Source organism: Strix aluco, chromosome 2, assembly GCF_031877795.1.
Source record: "Strix aluco isolate bStrAlu1 chromosome 2, bStrAlu1.hap1, whole genome shotgun sequence".
NCBI classification, from domain to species: Eukaryota; Metazoa; Chordata; class Aves; order Strigiformes; family Strigidae; genus Strix; species Strix aluco.
This window is the reverse complement of record NC_133932.1, coordinates 100,542,068-100,551,160: the sequence shown is the minus strand read 5'-3', so window position 1 is coordinate 100,551,160 and position 9,093 is coordinate 100,542,068. Positions and strand designations below refer to the sequence as shown.

General features: G+C 34.4%; 1 long non-coding RNA gene across 1 annotated transcript; it reads right to left on the bottom strand.

Moving 5' to 3' along the window:
* Positions 1 to 559: 559 nt before the first annotated feature.
* On the bottom strand, positions 560 to 8,871 carry LOC141920255 (uncharacterized). The gene is made up of 4 exons (XR_012622276.1): positions 8,801 to 8,871; positions 8,473 to 8,558; positions 6,278 to 6,352; positions 560 to 631 (listed from the first exon to the last, which is right to left on the bottom strand). It is a non-coding gene; the product is annotated as an uncharacterized LOC141920255 (long non-coding RNA).
* Positions 8,872 to 9,093: the final 222 nt, after the last annotated feature.

Here is a 9,093-nt window from a genome sequence, read left to right as displayed (position 1 = left end):
TCTTCCTAATCTTCTTTGACACAATTCTCTTTCTTTTCATATCTACCCACTGTTATTCCCCCATCCTTGTTCATATTGTCACCAACAGGTGAACAAAACAAGTAAACCTAAGAAACATGTTCACTGTAGCAGAAAACAAAAGCATTCACATCGAAAAAGAAAAACAGAAAAGAAAAAAAAATGTACATTGACTTGCAGTTTCATTAATGCACTCAGCCTTGTTGAGATTTCATGAGGTAAATGGCCCAAATCAGGCTACATAGACATTTGAAAATGCATATATATCTTAAGGCTCTATATGGCATTTGGCTTTAAAACAATTATTGGAGAATTCAATTAATTTTGCAGGGTACTTTTTGCTGATCTGTAGATGTCATAAAAGAGAACTTCAGGCAAAAATAGTGCTGTCTTTTGGCATGAACATTGCAAAGCAAAGCAACTCTCCTGGGACTATCTATACAGCTAACATTTCTTGTAGCAGCTTGGGGGATTGGAGGAGAGGCGAAGGAGGGAGGGGAGGATACTGTCAGCACTGAACACCTTTCAGCTTTACAATTACCTTTGAGTAATGACTCTTGAGTAGCCATTCCAGGACATCCTTCAGCATAAAGCCAGTTTGTACATGGTCAGTCTGAAGAAACAGAGAAGTGTGTGGGTGCAGTGACAAACAAGTTGAAACCAACTAAATTGTCATGAATGCTTTTTAATTCAGTATTGTAATTTGCTGCATTAGACAAACTAAATTAGCTTCATGTAAAATTTCTTTCAGTATGATCTTAGACAAAGGTCTGCACAACACAGCACTTTTCAAATAATCTGGAGAGAGAGATAAACTAAATAAACAAGGCTGATACCTCTAAATTACTCTGGTTTGTTCCATTTTCAGTAAATGAAGTGAGGGGGAAGGGCACCTGATATCTCAGATTAGAGATATTCTTAAACCTCATTTATACTCACTGGGTAGAATATGAAGAAGCCCAAGAGCTGCAGTAAATCTGCCCAGCAGATAACAACATTAACAAGTCCATCTGCAGCTGGATAAAGCCATGCCATAGCAAACTACCAGGACCCCACAGTGTTTCTCTCAAAATTAAATTAACCACTTCTTTCTCATTAAAAAAAAAAAAAAAAAAAAAAAAAAAACCCACACAAAAAAAACTCAAACAAAAAAAACAAAACCCAAAAAACTAGAAAATGCCAATGAGCAGAGAAGTCTGACCTAATGTTTTTGCCTCTTTCTATAAGCCTTCATAATTTCAATGTAAGAAGGAGACAGGAGAAAGGAACATTTCACTGCACATAGTTATCAACATCTCTGATATATGCCTTCATCCACTTAAGGAGTCCATTTAGCATTTTGGGAAGGATTCAGTTGCCTGAACATTAGTGTTTAATGCCTTTTGAGATACTCCAAGGAAGTAAGGATGTGTATGCAGGGCTGACAGATACCACACAGGACTTAAAAGGGACTTGTACCCTTCAGTAGCAGCAGCTGGGAGCCAGGCAGGATAGCCTACAGCATCTCATGAGCAAGAGGTTATTTATACATGGCTGAAGTGCATAAAGCTATCCAGGTATTTATAGATAGCCTGACTCTGTCAGAGACACAGAGTATAATGACAGATCTGATGAGCAGGTCTGAAGGACAGTAAGCATGAAATTAGCCCAGGGAAGGAATTTCCTTCCCATCCTTCCTTCTCCTTCAGCACTGGACTGTTGGCACTGTTAAATTCTGTTGATATTTAATAAAAGCTAGCATCTGTGCCTTGCTTGCCTTCAATTACAGAGCTTCGTCCTAGGGCCACTTTGGAGCTTCTTACAAGCGCTGATGCTTGAAGCACAGCTATAACAAAAGAATGGACTGACAGTTTTTTTCTGCCTCTAGCTACTTCTGTGTTCTTTTTTATTTTATTTGCCTCAATTTTGGTTTTGGTTGGCCACCCTAAATGACCAGCCTGCAGCAATGGCACCCCTGTAGGAGTCCATTTGATCAATGCTCTCTCTCTACAAGGCCTCCCAGGAACAGAAAATATCAGTGAAGGATGCTTCCATGCCCCAATTACATGCAAACACACATCACTACCACTACAGCACTGTCAGGGCTATTGAATTGGCTAGAGAGAATAACAGGGATTCTTTGTGATAAGCCATGATAGATAATGTGAAAGTACAGTTTATAATTGTTAACAATGAACTCAATATATGAAGGTTACTTCAGAATTGCTCTGTAAAGCTACTTTAGGGATAAAATTCACTTCAGATCATGGTCAACATCTGTCAGAGAGAAGGAAACGCTGGAGAAAAAAAAATCCATCCAATTTTATCCATTCTTATCTCTCTAAGAGTCTTCTCTGATAGCTAGATGACTAAGAATAACTGGTTTAGAACCTCACATTTAGAAAGTAGACAATATGAAATAAGAAAATAGAGAAAGGAAGATAAAATGTAAAAGGAAACTAAAACAGTTCAGCTGACATCTGAGTTATATTGAACCAGGCATGCCTTGACTACTTAGCAAGCACTTGCTAGTTACATAAATTCAAATGTTTTTTGAGTTTTCAGTCTCTAGATATTCCAGTTTTTCTGCAATGAAATTGCTGGTCTTTTCTGAGTCATCACTGTTAGTGCTGATCGTTTGTATAGATTATTAGTAAGCCAGATACTATGCAAACAAAACATTTAGGCCATAAAATGATTCAAAGTCCTGTGTTCCTATGTAATCAATTATAGCTATAATATAGAATTTCTTGAAACTGTTGTACATTAAAGGAATCAATATATGTATCTAGATCTATACCTTTAATGTACAATTTGTTAACATATGTATATATTTACAGATACTATGTATTTCTTGGAGACAGGATGTAGAAAATACTGAAGTTGGTATAAAGCAAAATGCAGCCTTGTAGATACATTTTTGAAGTTATTTTGGACTGAATGTTTTAACATAAACTATAGAATGTCGTTCTCTCAGTTCTTGCCATATCATCTGAGATATGATTTTCATAATGCTGTGAAAATTCACATTTTAAAAAAGAGACACCTAGACAGAAAAAGAGTTGGGACACGTGGCAACTCTGAAATTCTTGAATTTTATGTTAAGAAAACAAGTTATCTTTTGCAAACCGGCATGTACAATATCAAAGAGCGTTACTGATCCAGTTCAGAAACGTATATATAATTTCCCATGCAAACATACAGATAACTGCATATTATTTTTGCTGTATTGCAAAATGTTAGTCTAGGGAGATGTCTGATATTCCCATCACACTAGTCAAAGCCAGGCTTAACACAAGGTATTGCAAGCAAGAGAAATATGCTACTTGCATGCCAAGAATTCAGGTTAGATCCAGCAGTCTCTGAGACACAGTAGATTTTTCCCCTTTTCCTCTAAGGATCTCCAGGTTATTCAGCAAATGGAGCTGAACCACAGTACCATTTTTCAGTCACTGTGCAATAGGCCCTAATAGAAAAGTAGTCTGACCATGACATACAACTTCAGACACTGATTTGTCATCCAGCTCAATGAAATGCTTTACTGAAGAGAACTGAGATAGTAAATTTCTTTTCATATTCTTATCTGCAATTAATTACAGATTCAGTCTCATCACCAAAAAAGCCCAGAATGGACAATCACCACTGATGAGCTCTGGGTCAAAGAAAAGTTAAGCACACACTACATCTGCATTTTTCCCTTTAATTGAACTTCCTTCTTAAAAGCAGCAAATAAAATCTCCTTTCACTGCTCATAAAAAGCATATATATCTGCATCTTCAAACTCTAGTTTTACACAGAACTACATAAGTATGTCCACCTTTCATAAATATGCAGTTGATTATAAGATAATTTGTATGTCTTTGTGATTAATTAGCACATCTTTTAAGACTTAGACCCCCTTCTATAAAAATCAGAACTACAGAATACCTATAAAGAACCAGTAGGGATTTTTTTATTATTATTTTAAATTAAATATAACAGGGAGGCATTAATTCTTTCTCTTTTCAAATCAGTAAATTTTCCTCAGAACATATGACTTCCTAATATACAGGATGAGCAGGACTCACAAAACCTTTTTTTATATCTAAAATGTCAGAAGGTAAGTCCATTTCTTTGAAGACTTGTAAGGCTAGAAATTAGAGCTTTATGCTACTGGAAAGGATCAGTTTCCCAGTTTCTAACTTTGGAGTATCCCAAGATACTGGATGTTAGTGTCATGACATTTTAGATATAGAGAAACTCTTTTAAGCTATATTTAGAGGTTTCAAAGGCTCCCTCTGAAACTTGCACACAATTGGACCTACAGTAACCAAGGGATCTAACTTTATATTAACAGTACAAGAGATAATCCATAAACATACTTTAATGCTTTGAAATGCACCTAAAATAGTTTATTTCTAACATATGTGGCATGTACAGAAAATATGATATGATTATACATTAAAGATTTTACCACCATAAATGTAGGTCATCCAGAACAAATACAAGTGATAGCAAAGACTTTCAGAAAAGGTAGCCTAAAGTGAAAATTTTCAGTCCAGGCTTAGAGTACTAAAGAAGTCAGCCTTTTATTTATTTATTTATTTATTTATTAAGTCCACAAAGCAAACGCTTCTCATTAAAGATATAGCTTTTTTTTCACAGCAAAATTCAGACTAGAAAATGTTGTTTGTCCCCCATGAAATTTTCTTGCTCCTTCTTTTAATGCTGAGAGTTCTACACAACAAAATAAGTATTTATGAGGCAACATTTATATCTTAACATTTATATCTTAAACTGAAAGAAGAAATTCACATGCTTTTAGAAGGCGGATAGACAGGACCCTTAGACACTTTCATTCATAAATTTAACTGTAAGGTCCACTGGTGTTTTATTTTATTTCATAGATATTCTTCATCATCCTCACCTAATTTCTATATTACCTCTCACCTAATTATAAAAGAATTCTAAGCCACAATCAATGTGAAATTTAGCAAAATAAGAAAAGTCTAATGGTTATTTTGGTTACCATCATTTTGTAGGGGGATTACACTGACATCAGATTCTTCTGCATTCTTCTCCTTATCCCTAGAAGACAATCATTTACCTGTTTGTCAGACTAGATAGAAATAAACAGATATAATGCTAAGCATTTCCCTTAGGCTAATATTATTTCTATGTGATAAATTGCTTTCATGAAATATTTGCTATTAAGCTTGTTTGAATGTTTTTTTTTATGAATTAAATAATAAACCATGGCCAAATACCCCTCTCTGCTATGTCAATGAAATCCTCTGCAAAGCAGTAGTGTTTTACAGGTGCAACGCTGAGAATTTCAATTAGCTTGAAAAAAGGTATCAAGCATGTCTTTTTCATTTTTTTCACTCTACAAATATTATAAGTCATCCATATGCAAGCCTATCATAAGATACATGCTATGTTATAAGTGCTATTACTCAGCAGAATACCTAAAATTTAGGAAGCAGTACCCTCAGAAAGCCAGCAATTTAGAGATTGTCTTACAAAGCACTGCAAAAGTAGGTGTTCACACACAGCCAATTTTCCCATAAATGAGGTTAATTTGTGTAAGCAAACTGTCAAAGAACCTGTCATTTTCTGTTGTCTTTCCAAGTGCAAAAATGTTAAGCAGGTTACAAAACTGAAATAATACCCTTAAGAAATTGCACACAATTAAGAAAATCAGCTGGTTTATATACTCTTATTTTGAAATTATACTTACATCTGATTCTGAGGAGTATTTGTTTGCCTAATTGTGTATATTGAAGAATACTATTCTGTAATTTTATTTTCATAATATTTTCTTTAAAATTGCTGTAATAATAACAATAGTTCTGGGGAATACATGTGCAAGGTCAAATGTTTCACTCCACTATAAACTTGAATTAGTAAGTTGATCCCATTCTCTGCATTTTTAATGAAACAAAAGATAAAATTTCATGTATTTGTGAAAACAAATACAGAGTACATTTAGTAAGAAGTGTTAACAATAGAAAGTGTTAACAACATAAAGATTCTATAAGTAGTCGTAGCTACTGCAGGGCTAATGCAATTATTGATACTAGATTTGTGATCTTAGAAGTTTTAAGTATAGACTGTACTCCTAAGAAATTTTAGAGGTTAGCACTGCAATGATACATTTGAAAAAATTCTAAAGAAATAGGAACCAAAAGTAACATGATTCATTAACAAGGGAGAACTGTTCAAAAAAGAGCTTAAACCCCAAATCCACAATTTACAAAGAAATGCCATACTTTGTCTGATAATATGGAATTTAATATACCTTAATACAAGGCAGAATCTGGCCTCACACTGCTTTCCACGTGGTTTTCAGAATAATTGCTTTGACTTCCTAGGACTTGAGCGAGCACAGAAACATAAAGCAAATAGTGAAATATGTACCTATTCTCTTAAGGGTTAATAAAAATATCCAGTAAATATGTTAATTTTCATAACTATGTTACCTTCTGGTGTATATATGTACTACCACAGCTACAAGATATTGAAAATTTTATATCTGTCCTTTTCTTCCTTTTTTTTTAAAAAAAAGACTGACGTATTCAATCAAATGTTTTATGATAATATAGCATACCGAATAAATAAGTAAATACTTTTCCATTAGAATACTTCAAAATTGTTTCTTTGTAGGCAATCTCTGAACATTTCAAATGCATGCTGAAATCATACTGTATTTGCTTTTGTATTACTGAAAATAAACAGCTATCTTTACTGTGTAAAGTTAATGAGTCCAGTTAATGAGTCTGCAATACATGGGAGGAGATATAGGGGAAAATAACCTTGAATCCAGCAGTGTCACCTCATGGAAGAATTTTTCTTATTGTGCCTTTGAACTACATTTCTTTCTGGTAGCTACATTAACTGATATTTTAGTTTAATTTCAATATTCCAAAAAGACTTCTGAAAAGTTTAGTAAAAAGTGGAGTGTCCTTTCAAGACTAAGTCTCCTTATGCTTCAAACACCAGGAATGTCTTCAAAAATCACTGTGTCTACTGGTTAGCATTCATTAGAGTGACATTTATAATTTCACATGCCCAGAGCTGATTCTTATCATTTCCTATGAGGTTCAAGTACCTTGAACTCTTATTGATCACAGGCCACTCAGCATTTTTCAAGAATCAGAGAGAGATATGAACATGCAAACACATGAACCATTTATCTGGACAATGAAATTAAAATGGTACAAGATGTGAATTTAAAATATTGTAGTCATATCTGCATAACTCTTGCATGTAGAACTCTTTATCTAAATAAAGTCCACATGTATATACACGTGCATACATACACACACATGTAAATAAAAATCTCCAGATAGTTTGGAAGTGGATTAACCAAACCCAAAGAAGTATCATACTCTGAAATAGGAGACTCCACACAGGTCTTTATATTGGTCTGTTTCAACTTACTCTGCCACTACTATTATAGCAATATAATCTAAAAAATCTTAAATGGAAACAGATCTTTATGTTGCAGGAATATTTCTGGAATATTTCTCAATGGTGGAGACATCACTCACATGAAAAAAAATGCACTGTACTAATCCTTCAGTGTGATTGCTGTTGAAAAATGTAGCCTCTGAAGTAAAGTTTTAAGGTTTTGATTCCTAGATACAACACATTTGGTTGATGATCAAATTCAAATGTGTCTGTAATTCACAGTATACCGGGACATATCCTTTGACTCTTACATCCTCAGTCATTTCATCTGTTTGCCAACAAAAACCTGAAATGAATGCATCCCTTTCTGTGTACTTACCATCTGTAACCTCAGACACAAACTTATCTCCTAGAAAATATTTTCTCTAAAGTGTTTTTGTTTACATTCTTTGCATTAAGCATAAAAGCAAAAGTACTTAAAATCCTCTTTTTTTTGTTTTCCTTCATTATTGTTTCACAAACTGCTAATTAGAAAAGATATTCCATACAAATGATTAGCTCTTATGTCTGCTTTAACACTTGAAAGGTTACAGCAATAGGAAAAGGAAGAGCTTTAATTAAAGAATGAATTATTGAATACTTCATTTTAATTGATGTAGCCCTCTGCTATTATTTTGTGTGTTTATAGACATTTTATGTGATTCTGTAATCAAGATCACACACACACACACACAAAGCAAGACTTTAAGTACTGAGGCTAAAGAAAGAAGGGCTGCTGTATGATCACATTCAGCCATTTAAGTTCAAGAATCATGTGAAGTGTGGTTTCCATGACAACAAGTCACTAATTGCTAACATAAAATAAAGTAAAAATCAACCTTGACGGAATTTGGCAGTGACATGGAAGCTGAAAAAACCTTCAAAATAATTATATGACAATTTTCCTGTACGATGAAGAAATACAAGCAACCCCACCTTCTGAGACAGGATGAAAGCACTTAGAGTTCCAGTGTTATTTTGGATTTGGCAAAGCTGGCTGCATACAGTAGTCATTGTGTATTACACTTGATAGTCGACACCTACCTTCAGCAACAGATAAGAAGAGATGTTTATGATGAGGTGATGAAGGATTTTTGCATCCTTGGGCTACAGATCAGCAAAGGAAAATGCTGTGGAGAATACATGAAGTAAATAAAAGACAGAAATAACAAGATTTTAGCATAAATTCACAGGGTAAGAAGAAAAACAAATTAAAGGAGAGCAGAGGGGAAGAAAGGAGCTAAACTCATACATGCCTCCCATGCTAACTTATTAGTAAGGGTTTCAGACACCTCTAGCTTGCAGACAAAAAGAGTCTTTTGAGACTAGGGGAAACTATTCGGCAAGCACAATAGTACCATTCAAAATTTACCGATTTATGAACTGCTGCATATCATTTGTAAAAATTGCTTCAGCCTGAGTTACCTTTCACCAGCCCTGTAAGTCGACTCTCTGGGTCACTAGGAGTGAACAAGAACATTTTGATAAATTCAGTTTCCATGACAATGAATTAGCCATGGAAAAGGGGGAGGTGTTGAAAGATCTGTGTTCTGTAGAATACTCTTTAAATGTTTGCCTGTTTTCATTTTTAGCCATTTAGTTCTCATGGCTCTGTTCCAGGACTCTCTAATTCGCCAGTAGCTGTTTTTCCTCCACAGATTAGAG